This window comes from Tamandua tetradactyla, chromosome 2, assembly GCF_023851605.1.
Source record: "Tamandua tetradactyla isolate mTamTet1 chromosome 2, mTamTet1.pri, whole genome shotgun sequence".
In the NCBI taxonomy this organism is placed as follows: domain Eukaryota; kingdom Metazoa; phylum Chordata; class Mammalia; order Pilosa; family Myrmecophagidae; genus Tamandua; species Tamandua tetradactyla.
Genome location: NC_135328.1, coordinates 6,315,759 through 6,334,645, shown reverse-complemented (window position 1 = coordinate 6,334,645; position 18,887 = coordinate 6,315,759). Strand labels below are relative to the sequence as shown.

The 18,887-nt window shown below is 38.2% G+C and overlaps 1 pseudogene across 1 annotated transcript in view; it reads right to left on the bottom strand.

Moving 5' to 3' along the window:
• The window catches only part of LOC143665644 (CCR4-NOT transcription complex subunit 8 pseudogene), a 64,812-nt pseudogene extending 46,687 nt beyond the window's left edge, over positions 1 to 18,125 (bottom strand). Inside the window, exons 1-3 of the transcript XR_013167130.1 lie at positions 16,429 to 18,125; positions 814 to 961; positions 69 to 159 (exon numbers count right to left, since the gene is read on the bottom strand). The product of XR_013167130.1 is annotated as a CCR4-NOT transcription complex subunit 8 pseudogene (transcript). The remainder of the gene's footprint in view (positions 1 to 68; positions 160 to 813; positions 962 to 16,428) is intronic.
• Between the last annotated feature and the right edge of the window lie 762 nt (positions 18,126 to 18,887).

Here is an 18,887-nt window from a genome sequence, read left to right as displayed (position 1 = left end):
GGTACAGTCTTGAACAATGTTGTGGATTGGCAGTTTCTTTTGATGAAAACTATTTAAACAGCTCTTACCTGAAATTTCCAAAGCAGTTTCTGAAATTAATGCATCTAGACTTTTCTTCTGTAAAGACTGATGAGACTGGAAAGGAAGTCCCTGATTTTCCTGAAAAAATGTAAATTGCATTATTAGAATGTCATGAATTCATTGCTAGTAAGCAAAGGGAAATTTAAGGCAGTGAATTATTTTTTCAGAAAGATCTTTGCATTGGGAAGCTCTTCCTTTCATCATATACTGTATAAGCACTCTCATTTTAGGAGGATTACATGTTGACAGGGCTGACTTTCACCATCAACTGTGTATAAAAGAGAGCAGAGACTGGATCTCATTTAATATTGCATCCTGGCACCTAACATGTCAGGTACCTGAGAGTTATTAATGAAAGATAAAGAATACACGATAAAGCTGGAGTTGTAAGAGAGGGAACATAAGTAAGGAGGATCATATGCTAACAGCAGGGCAGGAAACATGTTATGGATTTAAAAAGTGATGGAAATGTTAGGAGATTCTGATAAATAACATTCATTTATCAAAGCTTGGGCTCCCCACTTTAATCTTAAAACATATTTATAATTGTAAAATAAGTAATAAAATGTTGACCTAACTATACTATACATTTCTAAAGGGCAATAAGAGTGGTTTGGTTTCTCTCTGGAACATGGAAAACCAGGACTTGATAAATCAACAAAATAATATCTACCTCGAAACATGTTACACATGTAAATGGTCAGGTAAAAAATGAGGTATTTCTCTACTTACACATTTTCTTTGTTTCTCTCCTTATACTTGATGCCAGAAATACTACAAGCTCTGTGATCCATCCAAAGGGTTAGAGAGTCACAAGTCATCACCAATTTTCCAGACAGACCACACTGCTTTGCTTTGATGACTCTCCATTAACCATACCCTAAGAAAAAGGACTTAAATGTTATGACTAAACTGGTTCTGTTACGAAGACTCCAAGATGGCCACTGATTATCCCCATTTACAACTCCTTCTCTGGGACTGTGGGTTGAACTTAATGACCTTCTCCTAATTAGCAGAATATAGCAGAAGTGAAGGGATGTCACTTGTGACAGCAGGGTGATAAAAAAGGATGTGGTTTCTTTCTGGCTTTGGTGCTATCTCCTCTTCTCTCTTGGGTCACTCGCCCTGGGGTAGACCAGCTGCCCCGTTGTGAGTCAGTGTGTGGAGAGGCCCATGTGGTGAGGGACCAACAACTGCTAGCAACCATGCACGTGCGCTTGGACCTGGATCCCATCCTACCTCAGCAGAGCCTGAAGATGAGCCTGCAGCTCCAATCCACAGCTTGACTACAACCTCGTAAAAGATTTTGAGCAAATGACACAAAGCTAAGTGATGTCTGGATTCTTGCCCCACAATAAAGTGTGAGAACATAAAGGTTTGTTGTTTTAAGATGTTAACTTTTGGGGTATTTTTCTACACAGAAAAATAATGGACTTGTTTTTTATGCCAATATGGAAATACACTCTCAAGTCAATAAATAGAATTATGTTTAAAATCTCCTTTGGGCTATTTGCTTTTTTTTATTTAGGACTTTCCTCAGGATTATTGGCCATTCAAAGTTGTATTAATATAAATAAATGCATGAGTATTTTTATTGGGGAATTTTTAAAGTCTGACTTTGGGAAAACATGAACTAAAAAGTTATATTGGTGTCAAAATACAAATATAGGGCGGTGCGACAATGGCTCAGTGGCAGAATTCTCGCCTGCCATGCTGGAGATCCAGGTTCAATTCCCAGTACCTGCCCATGCAAAACAAAACAAAACAAAATACAAATACAGTTCAATATGTTAAATCTTAGTAAATACCCTAAAATACTTGAGTTCCACATATTGAACAACCATAATCAAAAGAGATAAGAATTTGCTTTCCTTAGAGTATCTACCTTCACCACTATCCACAAGAAAAGAACTTTATCAATCATCAAAATAGACTGAGAATTAATTAATCCTTTTTCAGTTATTGGACCTCTTTGGAACTTAGCTGCAGAACCTAAAATGCTTTATAAAAATCTAATAGCCCAGATTGGCCAGAGAAAAAAGGAAGAGAGCTGAATTCTGCAGGTAGGCATATGCTTGTGTCCTTGCCTAAATTATTTTACGTGTTGGGGAGGCAGAATTATTTTACTTCCATGCTGTTTCAGTTTGCTAATGCTGTCAGAATTCAATATACCAAAATGGATTGGCTTCTACAAAGGGGATTTATTAAGTTACAAGTTTGCAGTTTAAGGCCACAAAGGCATCCAAAGGCAGATACCTTGACTGCGAAGAAAGGCCAATGTCTGTCACATGGGAGGGCACATGGCTGGCATCTGCTCGTTCTTTGCTCCCAGGTTGCATTGTGTTTCCAGTGGCTTTCCATGTCAACTCTAAATACCTTCAAACATCTGTGTCTGAGCTTTCTCCAAAATGTTTCCCCAGGTTGGCTCTTTTAAGGACTCCATTTAACGTGTGGGCAGGGTCACATCTCCAAGGAGATCATCTAATCAAGAGGTGCTGCCCACAGCTGGGAATATCATATCTCCATGGAAACAACCTCATCGAAGTTTCCACCCAAACAATAGGTCCGCCACTACAAGATTGAACTAGGATTAAAATAACATGGCTTTTCTGGGGTACATAACAGTTTCAAACCAGCTACACTTGCTGAGCCAGTATTAATAAAAAGTAACAATAATAACAGCTTCAGTGATAATGATAAAACTATCATTTATTGCCTTATATTGCGCAAGGCACAACACTAGATGTTTTACATATAATTTCGTATGTAATCCTTGTTGTAACCCTAATAAAGTGGAATGCCATATTTATTTTGTGGATGATAAAACCCAGGCTAAGAGATGCATAATAACTTGGCCACAGTTGTACAACCACTGAATGTATATCTGTGGTTCAGATAAGTTCAATCCGACTCCAAGTCCAGTGCTTTCGCTCTGCCTACAAAGACACCTGTCTACATGCCTCAGGCTCCTTAGCCATCTCTAGCAGCTATGGGGGCTGGGAGGAAAATCATGATGCACAGGTGAAATGACGTAACAGGAAGCTGAACAGTATCTTTGGCGTGAACAAGGATTCACAAGAGAGGAATTGTGAGCAAGGGAATGTGGTTTTCCTTGGTAGTGGATGACGTGGAGAAAGGAGAATGCCCAGGCTGATGGTCCTGAAGGGTGTGCCTTCATGTATTGAGTCAGGAAGATAGACCCTTTCCCGGTATGCTTTCTTCTGAAGTATTAACAACCCTGGCAAGAATAAAGATGCTCTCAATTACTGCATCCCAGGGATGGGGCCAAAAAGGAACCTGAAAGCAAGTAGAATCCAGAGAGGCATGAGAGATATTGAATACAGGTTCCTAAGGGGGAGAGATGGTACCTCATGAGTCATTCTGCAAAGTTATAAAGCTATTTTTGTTTAGTAGGTACTGGGTAAGCAAAGGTCAGAGATACTGCACATCCTGCCGCACATGACACCATTAAACTCAACTTCAGGTCGTTCCAGTAAATATTCATACAGAAAAAAATCGTGTAATAGATAGATGGATAGATAGATAGATAGATAGATTAGATAGATATCTGAATCTAGAACAAATGATTTTTGCACATTTTTTAAAAGTATGTAGAAATTTCCAGGACTGCAACTACTGCTTAAATCAAAACAGATTATTGTTATTATTTTTTAAATTTATCATTAGTTTGCCATTCTGGAAAAATCACATCACTGGTGATTCTAGTGGTACTTAAGTACAAGCACATTTTATTTATATAGATGTAATTATATATTTTTTATTTTCCATTTAAACTCTTGATAAATGCAGGTATATATGTAGATATATACGCACGCCATATAGACATTCCAGTTCTCTCCAGTTATCAATTTATTTTAAGTCTCCACTCCAAGGTGCATACTTCATTGCCTGATCCATGAAAATGGAGCTGGATTTTTAAAATATTTTTCATTTCCCGAGTAGCAAGATGCTAAGCTTTGCCAGGGGAGTGTCTGGAGAGACATTACAAGAGGAAGAGTTTTCCTTCATTCACCAGGCTCCTGCAGAGTACGCTTTGCTCTCCTCTACTTGGTGACACTTTTTTTTTTGTAGTGCTTGCACCTGCTGAGTGCAGCTTTTACAACATATTTTCTCCAGCTCTCTGTTCAAGTAGGCAGCGGGGCTCCAGGCAGTGCAGGACACTGTCCCAGCCTAAGTCACCGCTCTGCTACATCCTCTCCTCATCTAAGGACTACTATCTTATCAAGCCACTCCATGCAGTCACTTCCATTCCATGCAGTAGCACAGAGGCATCTTGGCCTGATCCATACACAGAAATGTCCTTGATTTCTGCAGGAGACGCTTTCAGCTCTGAGTTCCAAAAAGGCCCAGGGCAGTGCATTCCTGCTACAAGCTTCAGCTGGCCAGTGCCCCAGAGGGCTGTTCGTGTTTTCCCAGGGACCATGAACTAGCTTTAGCATGGATAACTCAGCAAATGTCTTTTCCATCCAGTGGTCTGAAACCACACTTTCTTCAGCAAGGTTTGAACCATCCCTTCCCCTTTTATCCTTCCCTGGAACTCTCCCTAAGCCCTAAGGTACTCTTATAATTCTCTTTCTATTTTTAAAGTTAGTGTCTCTCATACTTAATGTTTCCATATTTTAAATTCCCCTTGTTTAAATCACTATGTGGCTTCTGTCTCTTGATAGGCCCTGATTTGGGTGGTCCCAGAAAGTAGACGCATAAAATGAGATTTGGGGATGGGTTTGCTCATGGCTTGGGGCAGTGATGAGTTTCTGTCCGACGGTCGATGATGTGCTAGGAATCCAAGGCCTGCAGTGGCATCACTTTACTGAAGCCACATTCACCCACTGTGGCCAACTCTGATGAAGACCCAGTTGAGACACATGCCCTGGGACAGTTAGAGCAGTGTCGATGACTGCAGTGTGGGGTGAATTCTCCCAGGTATATCTGAGTACTTACAGAGAGAAGAGGACAGTGCAGTCTAACTCTCAGCTCAGCTCATGGCTTGAGAATCAGCTCATGGCTTGAGAGAGATTCCATGAAACCTCAAAAAGAATCTATTTTTATAGCTATGGAACTGATATCGCTGAAAATTAAATGCAAATTTTAACTGTACAGGTTGTTGAATTATATGATAGTTGAGTTCATATTCTTATCATCCAGGAGTAGTCAGGACAAACACTGCCTTAATCATAAGACTTTTCCAATTAAGTATAATGGGAGCTGTATTGTTTTGCTTTACGGATGTTCTTTATTAGATTGAGGAAGTTACGTTTTCTTCCTAGTTTGCTTACTGTTTTTATAATGAATGGTTGCTTAAAATTATCAAATTCTATTCCTGAATAAATTGATATGATCATCCAGTTTTCTTTTTTTGGACTTTTAATACAGCAGATTACACTGATTGCTTTTCAAAATTCAAACTAGTATTACGTTATTGGAGGAAGGCTAACTTATTAGCTTTTAATCGGGTAAAATAAAATCCTAGGCCTGACTTGCAAGTCTAGAAGACTTTCACAGTGACAAGCCAGAAAACACTAAAGATGAGTTTGAATGAAAAATTAACAAGCCACTGAAAAAATACAGCTAAAGGATTCTGCAAACAAGAAAGCTAGGACACAACAAATTCAAAAAAATAGAAATACTTGGACACCATAAAACACATATGTTAGAATGAAAAGGATCACAGAGATGATCACAAAGAAATAAAATAGCATAAAAAAGAAAAAAATAAAGTTGAAAAAGAACCAAGTAAAAACAAAAATCTATAAATAATAAAATTTAAGACTCAATTGACAATTAAAGAACAAGAAAGATGTAACTGAAGCAGAACTCATGATGATTAAGAAATTTACATAGAAAAAATACAAAAATTGGCCAAATGGTGGGCCATTAATCAAGCCTCTACAATTTAAAAGGAATGAAATTATAAAGAGGGTATTTTATGTGACGACAATGGAATTAAGCTAGAAATCAATAATAAAGAGGTAACTTAAAACATCCATATGTTTGAAAATTGTGAAATAATCCAATTGGCAAAGAAGAAAAGATGGCAGGTATAACAAAATATTGTGAACCGAAAGATAATGAAAATAATTAAGACTTGTGAGATGTTTCTAAAGCCAGGTTAAAGGGACATTTATAGCCTCGAATGCACACATTTAAAAAGAAGAACTGCTGAAAAATAACATCTCTATGAAGAAGAGACCAGCAAAACCCAAATAAGGTAGAAAGTAAATAAAGATAGCATAAATTAATGAAGCAGAAAACAAACAGAATTTTAACACTGCCAAAAAGGAAATAAAATTAATAAGCCCACTGACATTTGTAAATTTCCTTTTTATCCTGGAAACCTTCCAACAAGAGACATATTTAATTGGGTCTGAAAGAAGACAGTTCCCATATATGGGGCTCATAGATCTCTGTACTTTTCTCTCTTCTCTTACTATACACATTTCAGAACACTGTTTTAGAATGCTATTAAGTATAGAAGAAAATGAAGGTGCAGCCAGTTACATTTGGGTTTATAAATATGGGTTAGAAATCTCACCTATTCAACACAACTAGTTAAAAATCTAATTCATTCTTTTAACAGTTATAGGCAGACAATACAGGATTGAAGACATTATCTTAGCTCACAGCTTGTACCTGTCTTAATTTCCTAACTGCTAAAACAAATATCACATAATGGGTTGGCTTAAACAATAGGAATTTATTGGCTCACAGTTTGGAGGCTAAGAGAAATACAAACTCAAGGCATCAGTAAGGCAGTGTTTTCTGCTCAAAAACTGTGGTGTTCTGAGGTTGACTGCCAGTGACCCTTGGTCCATGGCTTTCCCATCACATGGCAATGGACACGGCGGTGTCTTCTCCTTTGTCTTCTGGGTTCCACTGACTTTGAGCTCTTCACTGTTCTCCTTGGCTTCTCTTTCTGTGTCCAATTTCCTTTGCTTATAAGGACTTTGGCCATATTGGATTAAGGTCCACTCTCACTCGCTTTGGACACATCTTGTCTAAATAACATTATCAAAGGTCCTTTTTACAAATGGATGCACATTGCAGGACCAGGAGTTGGGACCTGAACACGTCCTACTTCAATTCCTACCAGTACCCGAGGCATTCTTCTTCGGTTCTGGTTTCAGCAGCAATGGAGGAAAACACTTTTTTATTATCTCCAGCCATTGCATCCTCTAACAACATGATTCCAAAAAAAATGAGGAGGAAAAGAAATCATTAATTCCTCTACTAATAGAGAAAATATGAAAGTAATTATGATAAATTCTTTCAAATCTGATAATCATAACAGCATACAAATTAGTATGGTTTTAGAATGAAAATTTATTTTCTGAAGTCACTTATTGATAAAAGAACAAGAGAAAGATGGGACCCAATAGGAGCCATTTACAAATGGAGCAGTGTTAATCAAATGTACAAACCTAATGTCTTGTTACTTTTATGTCTTCCAATTGACATTGTGTGGAAAGTTGAGATTATGGTGTTCTGAAAAGGTAACATCAACACTTTTATCCTGTGGTAACTGTCATAATTGTTACATTTGTGTCATTTGGGTGTGTATGCTGTAGAAAAAAAAATAGGGACACACAGTCCCATGCACATGCAAACACAGCCACTTACACATACACACACTCAACATGCATTAATGTGTATACACATACAAACATAATACACTTACATAGAAATAAACACAACCTGGACACATACATGTGTACATCTAAGCACCCTATTACATAAATATGTACAACATGCATTCATACACATACCCACAAACACACACACCTACACACATGTACACACACTTCTTTCTTCAGAAAAGAATGAAATTAATTTTTGAAAATATTAAAGTATCCCAATAACTGCTGCATTAAAACTAAAGAAAATATTTAAGTGCTCATTTGGATGCCTGAAACTTTAACAAAGGAAATGTCCTTGATTGTTATGAATTGTAAGCACAAATGGTTCTTACAATATAAACTTCAAATATTCTCATTTGTAAAGCTGTTTGACCTCACCCTAACCCCTATCCTGCTTTCTCTCTACCCCAATTCTTTCTTCTCCTCCCCGCATATGATGCCTCAATCCCGATTGAAAGTAGTTGATGTTTAATGCTGAACGTAATTTAACAGGCTTATTCCAATTGCTGGGCTATTGGTAGCAAAAGAAATGGCTCCATAAATCTTCGTGTTCTACTCTGGATAATGTCATCATAATGTCGGGAGAGTTGAAGGATATGCTATGCCATCACTGTAATAACATTAAAATAAACTACTGTATATTAATTCATGCTGGGAAACAAGCAGATGCTATGGTAAGAAGCAGGCTTGGGAAACCTGGGAAAATATTTTGACTACGTCAGCCAGTTTCTTTATGGGAGTGGATTCTGAATGAGAAAATGGGGCTCGGGAGGGCCCAGCTTGGCTTAGACTTGGCTTAGACTGTCCAGGCCTGACCTGCTGTGTTCTCTCTTACCTGGTGGAGCATGGAGAGGGGAGGCGGGGAGGCACCAGGCTGGGGCAATCTATCCCAGCGCTGGGAAAGTATTAATCAGAAGAAAATGCTTATTTCTCTGATTATCAACAATCTCTACTCACTCATGTTCCAGGCAGTCGCTGCCTTGGGAATTGAAATGCTGCTAAGCAACATGCGACAATGGACTCATCAAATGAAATGACCTTCCACCTAGATATGTGTGCATTTTCTTTTGTCATTTCCCATTTATCCACACAGTTTGGAGCAGAACACTGATTAGTTAAAAGACACAACTAATCTTATTTTTCCTTCAAGAATTCTTAATTGCTCTCAGTGTATGGCCAGTAAACTGGGAAACACCAGACAGTAAGAAAAAAAAAATCATTTTCATATGGCAAAATGATCCATTTTAAAAAACATAAATTCACAAATAACTGGTTACCATTCTAAGATGAAAGAACAGTTTACTCTAAATCCAGGATTAAACAGAGATGAAAAGATATACTTTTCAGTGGAAGAGCAGCAGACATACGTACTGGGGTAGGGTAAGGAGGAAGTTGGGAATGAATACAATTTCTGGGCCCACAGAAGAGGGAAACTTTAGTTACCCTTTTCTGCAGTCTTCTCTCTATTTCTACCCTAATGTCCCTGGTCTGAATTTTACCAACATGCATCTGAGTGATTCCACAGATCCCATTACCGCCCCCTTAGCTGATACTTTGACCACTGATTTCATGGACACCAAAGAAAAGGAAAAGCTTTGCTAAGTGTGGCCTTTTTGTGTTTTCAGCAGTGCTGAATATAAATCAGTCTTATTAAAAATTTAGGATGATTATGAAACTTGGGAACTGCCCAATAAATTCCAGGAGATTAAAAAAAAATCTAGAAGATGATTAATAGTGCTTCAAGTTAAATTTTTAATGCAATTTCTATATGACTTTTTAGGCACTAGAAAAAAATGAAATTGCATCAACCCTTTTTGCAAGCTCTGCAAATGACTTTTTAGGCATTAAACTTTTTAGGCACTAGAAAAACATGAAATTGCATCAACCTTTTTTGCAAGCTCTGCATAAAGGGCTGCGCACAGGTCCAGAAACACAACCTACTTGGCCATCTGACTTTAACACTTATTCAACCTTTGCTGTATTGGGGTGTCTCAGGGCTTCCATTTCAACATGCCTTTATCCAGGCATCAATCATAACATAACCCACTTTCTGAGAGCTCTTCTGGCTTCGGAGGCCTTTCCTTCTCTGGAGAGCTCAGGGTTGTTTGCAAACAGTCAGCTAGAAAGAAATCTTGATGAATACGGTTTTGTGGGATTGAATTATGATTAGTCTTGAATATGGTTTTGTGGGGCTTGATTAGGGGTCTTACAACAACAAACATCTGAGGCATAAAAGAAACAGCTCAAAATGTTAACAAGGCTAATACTGGGAAATATTACCATTTTTCTAATCACTGACAAATTATCTTGCCTCAGTTTTCCAGTGGAAAGTGTTTACCTTTAGCATTTTGGCACTTTAGAGCAATCCAGGACAACATCATTAGATTATGTGCACGCAGTTAAGGTAAGGACCTTGGGGAATGGAGATTGCAAAAGTCTCCTCTGCCAGCATTTATATCTGGCAAAACATGAAGGGGCTTTACACCTGGCCATTATGTTTTAAAAGGAGAGTGTAATAATGAACACTGCTGGGATGTTTAAAGCAAATTCTGTGCATGTACTAAAAAGGAGGAGGCTTTCCATGAACACCTGCATGGACTTTTCAACTACCTTAAGGTAATCCTCTTCTAACCTAGAAAGTCTGGCAGTAGCTACATAAGGAAGCATTGCTCACCAAATGTGAAGCAGACTAAATAGCATATGTCTTTATTAAGCAGAAGCCTTTTCTACATGTAAAGGTCCTTAAATTAAATAATTTATTTGAAAATAAATCTCACTCCCTGTATTAGTTTCATAAATGCTGCCAGCATGAGGTATACCTGAAATGGAATGGTTTTCCTAAAAAGGGGAATTTATTAAGTTGCAAGATTACAGTTCTAAGGCCATGAAAATGTCCATATAAAGGCAAAGCTATAAAAATCTCCAAACTAAGGGATCCAGTAAAAAAATACCTTAGTTCAAGAAGGCCAATGATGTCAGTGTCTCTCTCAGGTGGAAAGGCACATGGTGGCATCTGTTGGCTTTCTTTCCAGGTTTCTTCAATGGCTTCCCTCGGGCTCTGTCTGTTTTGTTGGCTCTGTTGTTCTGTTGGTTCTGTTCTAAAGCTTTTTCCAAAATGGTTCCTTCTTAAAGGGCTCCAGTAAGTAACCCCACCTGGAATGGGTGGAGACACATTTCCATGGAAACCATCGAATCAAAAGTTACCACCCACAATTGAATGGGTCATATCTTGATGGAAACAATCAGAAAGCTCCCACCCAGCAATACTGAATGAGGATTAAAGGACATAGCATTTCTGGAGTACATAATAGCTTCAAACTGGCACTCCCTTAGAAATGACATGGAAAACAAAAGATAAAGATTAGGAAGCTATTTCCATATACCCACAAGGTTAGATTTGTTCCCTCAAGTATACTCCAGTAAAGATGGATCCTTCACAGACCCAGGAATCCAGAGGGCAGCCTTGGACACCAACAGTCTGGAGCAGTCATATTTAGAATTGATCTGAGCTTTGTTTTCTGATAATTTAACCAGTTGGACATTTCATTCAGCTATTTCCTTATTGAAGGCTTTCCCAGGCTGTCACATGATGCAAAGAGGAGGGTTAGGACTTTAGTACCAGCAGCCAAACTTCATTCAAGTTCATTCAAGGTCACGGTTCCACTCAAGTATAAACATTTTCACAAAGGATACATATGGACTATTTCATTCTTTGAAAGTGATCTAGCTGACTTATTATTAAGATGATTATTTAGTCATCATTCAGAACCACACATTGCGGAACCAAAAAGAGGAGGAAGAGGAAAGGAGAAGGGAGATGTGGGCAGAATAAATTTGAGATGGTGTTGGTATTATAACAATGTCTTGCATTTTTTTCAGCAGCTTTTCTCTCATAATCTTTAAGCTCTTCATGAATCTTGCCTGCAAGAAACTCATGGGATACAGATGAGAAAACAATGCACAAACAATCCAGGGTCAAGTCCATCTCTAAATGTCTGCATGAACTTTGGCTATGGTTCCCCTTGATGGAAACTGTATGAGAAGGAAAGAAGAAACAACTACGTTCTGAACATTTTTGAAGCTCGCCTTACTTGCCAGAGCTGCCATCACAAACACCACAAGCTGCTTTGGGTCTACACAAGGGGGGTATATTAGCTCATGGTTCTGAGGCTAGAGGAAGTCCAAAATCAAGATGCTGGCAAGGCTTGCTTTCTCCTGGAAAAGTGGCTGTCAGCAGTCGTTGAGGATCCTTGGTTTGTATCTCTGCCTATCCATCACCCCAACCCTGTAACATGACGATGTCTTCTTTCTCTCTGAGTTCCTGCTGACTTCCTGCTTCTCCCTGTAGCCTTCTCTTTCTAAGGCCTCCACCAATCTGGTTAAGGCCCACCCTATTCAGTTGGGCTGCACTTTAACTAAAAATAGTATCTTCAAGAAATCCTCCCTACAATGGATTCACACTCACAGAGATGTGGATTAAGATTCAAAATACATCTGTTCTTGGGTACATAACTCAATCTACCACTAAGCCCAAGTGTCTTCTCCAGTATCCTCACAGTTAACCTCTACCCTTATGAGGCAGCTGTTACTTGCATTTCACAAAGTTTCTCATGGATCCAGTAAACGGCTCAGAGTTTTCCCCTTGTATAGTAATTATTTGTGCTCCAAGACAGTACTCATTTCTTTTTCCACTTAGGTTAACTAAGGTGATATTTTCTTGTCCTGACCAGGCTGCCAGGCTTGCTCTCTACAGCCGCTACCTGCTCCCTCCCAGCCTTGCTACACTGAAACCAATCTTGCAGCTATGGGACTACAGAAACAAACAACTAGATTGCAGGAAAATAAAAAGCTGGGTGGGTGGGGTAGGGATAGCTTCAGACACTAGCTACTCCAAGTTACCCACCTCACCCTGATCTCTCCCTTCTTTCCCACATGGCTCATCGGTAATTTTCCATTGCCTTCTCCCTGATTATAACATTCAGCCATCCTACCTTAGTAGGAGTTGAGTTCTACTCTCTCTCTCCTACCATAGTCACTATGAATAATTTCAGCCTTGCCTATTTCAATTGTCCAGTATAGTTTTTCCTTGGCAATTACTGGTGCCATGACTCAGATAGCATTAGGTTCATCACTGGACCCTGGCCTTCTGGCCCAGGATCCCAGAGGTACACCTCTGAAGATTATTCACTCCAGCCTGATTGATGGAGGGATCCTGGGTAAGCCTGGCTCCTTTCTAATCCAGTGGTCCATTGTCCCTTGAACTCTGAAAGGACTTGAACTTGATTCTTCGAGAATTCTCTTTCTTTACTGAGATCTCTTAGAGTGGGGACTCACTCCCGACTCATTGGATTTGAGCTGGACCTTTCATGGTTCCTTCCTCCCTGATCCTCAGAGTGTGACTTTTTCTGGATCATTGCTGTTTGAGTGAGAACTTCCTAGAGGGGGAGGTTTTCTAAACCATCCACTGAGCTGGATTCTTGCTAGCTCTTTTGTTGAGGCCTTGGTCTTCTCTGTGGTGATCTCATTTACATTTTTATGTTCCTCTTTGTTGAGCTCTCATTTAAATTTTGGTTATTCAGTTAAATTTGTTGGTTTGGAATCTCCCTTCTCTATGAGAAATCCCTAGTCTTTTGGTACTTCTCAGAAGACCCCTGTTGATTATATATTTAGTAACAAGGGTCTAACTCTACCCACTTTGTTTTCCATGGAATAATTTAGCCTCCCTAGAACTTGCTGGCCTCTTTGGGAAACTTCAGTCCTCCCAATACTGGCTCATTTAAGACCTCCCCTTTTCTCACCCACTCTCTCCATTCTTCTTTCTTCTACCTCCAACCTTCCTTTCAGCTCCTTTGAATCCCTTCCCTTCCCACTCCAGCTCCCTAACTGCCCATATTCACTGGAAATTCAGCCCCTCCTTATGTCTGTTGGGGGCTCTCCAGGGGCTCAGAGACCTCAAAAGCAACCACCTGAGGCTGAAAACATTCATTGGAAACATGAAATATTTTACCCACTCAGATGGAGTTCAGAGACACCCAGATGGCTGCTTGGTCTCTTCTCAGGTCCTCGCCCCCAATTTTTTTCTACAGCCTCCATATGATTATGTATCAGATCAAAGAAAATTTCAAAAGTCTCTGCAAATTTTGGTTGGGAAGCATTAGCCCTCCTATGAAGCAATTAACCTCAATTTGACCCATCTGCCAGGAGCACAACCCCGATTAAAAAAATTATAATAAAGTAGGGCAAAGACAAAAAGCCAGCTTTTTTATATAAAGTAGTAAGCTTTGCATTTCTGTGTTTATGTCTGACTCATGGCTGAAAATTTCAAATGAAAGCTGTGCCCTCTATTTGGTCTGTATGTACATGTATGCATGCATACATATGAATTATATATAAGTATGAATTTCTCCTACCTCCAGATGGTATTACCAAATTATAAAATTCATTAAAAGAACCCTATTCAAATTGGCTTAAAGATAAATACGGCTTTTATGAATTAAATACTCCTAAAATCCCAGAAATTAAAAACTGAACTCATAACACTTCCAATATTTTAAAAAAAAGCATTTTTGTAAAACCTAACAACAAATATTTTTAAAATTCAAGTTCACATAAAAATTAGGTAAATATTTAACAAATGAGACTCTATTGTTGTTTAAATAAACCATTTCTGATAACTATGAGTTATCAGTCTTAGGTGCAATGCAAGCATATATCTTTATACTACTGGGGTATGTTCTTCCTAAACTTATATAGGTTTGCTGATCAAATAAGGGGTTTAAGATGATAAAGATATGGGTGGGCCACGGTGGCTCAGCAGGCAAGTATGCTTGCCTGCCATGTCAGAGGACCCGGGTTCGATTCCCAGTGCCTGCCCATGTAAAAATTTAAAAAAAACCAAAAACATATATATATATATATATATGTTTATATATATACACATACATACATAAGTTTGTGTTTAACCAAATTGAGTTGCTACTCTGCAAATTTTATTCCAATAGTTATTGTGTTTTGTAGGTTGTCATTTTGAAGATAGATTCCAAGAACTTTTGATAGCTGAAAAAGTTTGGTCTAATGCTAAGTCATGTATGCAAGGTATACAGGATGTGTTTTTATTTTAAAAAGAGAGAGTAGATCTGTCCTGAAGTAAGATGACTGGTTATTGCAGAATGAGAAAGAGAAAAATGTAGACTAGAACTGGAACGGATATGAAAAATTATAGAAGATTTAGAGAAAAGGAATTTTATTTCTTGTTAAAGCTGAGCACTATTTAATGGACTTATTTATAAGATTTTTAAAAAGAACCTCAGTATCAAATAATATACTGATGAAAAACTAGAATTTGTTTTTTCTGGGTTAAAATGCCAAAACTTTCCTGGATTATTGGTCTGTTTTTAATAAAACGTTGTAAAAAATTTTCTTTACCCTCTCAATAATTGGCCTACAAGGCAGAGATGCTATATTTTATCTTATTTATCCTATATTTTAACTTCTTATTCTTTATGTAGGCTTTATCACGTCTAGATTATTTAAAAGAATCAACCCTTCTCACTTTTAGAAGTAGTAAGATTTTAAAAATACTTTTAAAATCGTGTATTGTCACTTTAGATAAACAGAGCCAAAGTACTGTTTCAGAACAACCCATGACCTTTTTAACCAAGTATTTAAACTTCCTCACAAAGTGATCAAACCTCTTGACCAATTTTGACATTTGCCTTCCCCAAAACAAATCCCAAATGATGTCTTTTTTTTACTCCCATTGTTAAAAAAGTCTTTATTTTACAAAATTAAAAACATAATATTTACAAGCATCTTAAATATCAGCTTTGTACCAGTTTGAAAATATTATGTACTCCAGAAAAGCCCTATGTCCTTTAATCCTCATCAGTATTACTGGGTAGGATCTTTTTGATTATTTCCATGGAGATGTGACCCATCCAACTGTGGGTGGTAACTTCTGATTAGATGGTTTCCATGGAGATGTGTCTCCATGCATTCAAGGTCGGGTGGCTTACTGGAGCCCTTTACAGAAGGAACCATTTTGGAAAAAGCTTTAGAGCCACCAGAGCCAACACAGTTGGAGATGAAGAAGGAAAATGCCCCCAGGGTTGCTTCATGAAACAAGAAGCCTAGAGACAAAGGTAGCAGACATCGCCATGTACCCTCCCAGCTGAGAGAAACTCTGAACTTCCTTCTTGAGTGAAGGTAACCTTTTCTTGGTGCCTTAATTTGGACATTTTAATGACCTTAGAACTGTAAACTTGCAATTTAATAAATTTCCTTTTTTAAAAGCCATCTCATTTCTGGTATATTGCATTCTGGAAGCTTACTAACTAGAACAAGCTTATAATACTTGACATTTTTTAAATCATTTCAAACTGAATGTTCCATAAGCTTTAAAATTATGTAAGGCTATTCACCCAATTCAGTAAGTTTCCAGTTTTAATTTCTATCATTCCCAAAGGGGTTTTGGGCTTTTAGAAATTTTCCATACTGTAATCACTCTTTAAATAATTACAGTATTAATCATTTTTTAAATAATTAGATTATTTTTTTAAAGTCCTGAGCTTCCTACCTCAGTTGTGGGATTTATTCTAAGAACATTCTATAAACAAAAATCAAAATGCTTTACTTCCCAGCTCATATGTAATCACTGTAATTTCTTAATAACTCACACATTTCTGGTACTCACATTAAACCATCTTCCCAGTTGCTCCTCAGGTTTGCTGAAAGGAAAAGTGAGGAAAAGGAAGAGAGGTGAAAGAATATGGATGACCATCTTAAATCACAGTACTGAAAATTAATGATCCAAAAATATGACCTTATTACTTTCCTTTAGGCTCAAATCCAGGATATTTTATTATATGAAAACTCAGAATGATTTCAGATAATGCCCATGTGACAGCAGATCTCACTTGTACAATGGGACATAGACTTAAAGACCCTTAAACACCCAACTTAATACTCATTTTGGAATTTCTCGTGAAGGGGTAGGCAGATTCAGGTGAACTGTTTGCTTTTAAGAAAAACTTTCATTATCTGGCCTTCAAATCTCACCACTGGGTAATTCATTTCCATATAATAGTACATGATGAAGGGCTACCAAGGTGTGAGGAAAGCAAATGTCCTCAAAAAAGATTAAAAAATAATATTAAAATAAAAGGTAGTGGGGAAAGGAAAGGAAAAGACTTAATATCTATAACCCACTTCGAAGAACACCGTTCTGTTTCCTTTTCCCTGGACACCCTCAGCTCAGCTGAAAATCATAGCAAGAAGTCTTCATTCCCTAGATTAGAAATCAATTGCTCCAGGATGCTTGTCTTCTCCAGGACAGATGCACATCCTCACCTGGGCCACTCCAGTGCCTTGGACACAAAGCTGCCCACAGCACTTGGCATCATCAGCACTGTCCTCCAAAAACAACCCTTTCTTCCTAAGGAACACTGTTTCGGTCAGCTGTGCGTCTGCACCTGCTAGCGCTGCCCTCCAGGTCTCTGAGGACCCAACTGGTAGGCATCTTCCTGAAGACCTCTCTTAAGACTTCTGCAACTCTTCCTCAGGTATTTCACATCATACATGGCTGGGAAGAAAAGGTTCAGAATATGAAAGCATGCACGTTCCTCTTCTGCAGACAAGAGTCCATAAGCAACTTGACGACTTCACCACAGCCACTGCAAAGTGAAAGCCACTTGACCTTGTCACAGACGCCCACCCCTGAAATCATAAGCAGCTCACTAGAGTGCAGTGTGTCATTTCCTTCCTTTTCACGCTCCTGGAACTGCAGTCCCGAGTTAGCAAGGAGATCAATGGGATCCTGGGATGACATCCTCTGTAAGGCTGACTTTGAATTTCCAACTATTGATTCCAGAGGGATAGTCTCCCTTTTCATTCGTGAATGTAGGGAAAAGGTGGATAATTTATAAAAGGATAACATTGCATCACAGAAGTTAACACTGGTAATCTATGGAACCATGAAATTCCGCAATGGGCTGTACTATAACCCCTGCAAATATTGTATCCTTGGCAATATAACTGTAACTGGGCACAATTTATGAGATCTTCCTCATCTCTCCTTCCAGATTGCTGGTCCAGATGTCACAGAAAACCTGGCTGTTCTCCAGAAGCACTGCAGGTATTCTAAGGAAACCTGAGAAGTCACTTTCAGCAGACTACTTTAGAGGGCAAGCCAGACGATGGCTGATTTGATCTATAAGACAACAATTAATGGTGGGCTCTGTTGTACATATTCAGGGAAAAATTCCCTGACAAGCAAAGCTCCCAAAACTGGAGGTGGCTGATGAGCAGGTAGGTGGACTTCCTGTAAGTGGCTTCCCCCGACCAAGCACTCTCCTTCCTCTGCCTCGGATTTCCTAAATGATGTCGTCTTGATTTAAATTGTTTCAGGATTTTCCAGAGAGGCTCTGGAATGTCACAAAAGATTTATTCTTTCATCATTTAAAAAAAGAGATATTAGAAATAATTAGACTCATTTGACATATGAGTTGCATGGAGCCTTCTCAAATGATAAGATATGTTATTTGAAATGTATATAGATAAATGTTATTAAAATAAATATTTCAGAAATTGCCTTAAGTTGCTAGGTATTTGTCAGTGTCATTACTGTCCATGACATATATTGGTACTACTTTACCTATATTAGACAACAGTATAGTGTCATTTTTATAATTTCAGTTATTCCTAAAAAAAGTTTCATGCCGCAGAAACAACCAAATCTCCTCATCAGTGGCATGGCTTTACAATGAGTGCTCTACCAGACCTTTCGTTTTTATAAAACAGTAGTAAGTTAACCATGGCCACTGTAAATCTTTTCCATCCACAAATATATATATATATATATATATATATATATATATATATATATATATATTGTGTTTTTTTTTACTCTCATACTTCCCTAAAGGTGCTTGCTAGAGAGGAAGGTCACAGTACCTCATCTTCACTATAAAAGGGATTTTTTCAAAGACACATGGAGAAGGCTATGCCAAGTACTCTGAGGAACAGGCTCTTAACAGCATTATTTAAATAACTTTGAGATCACACACCTGGACTGAGTCTATTTTTCCAGAACTCTGGAGGAAAAGCTTATGGGTAATGAGATTGCTAGTACAGATCCAACAGAACAAAAATCAA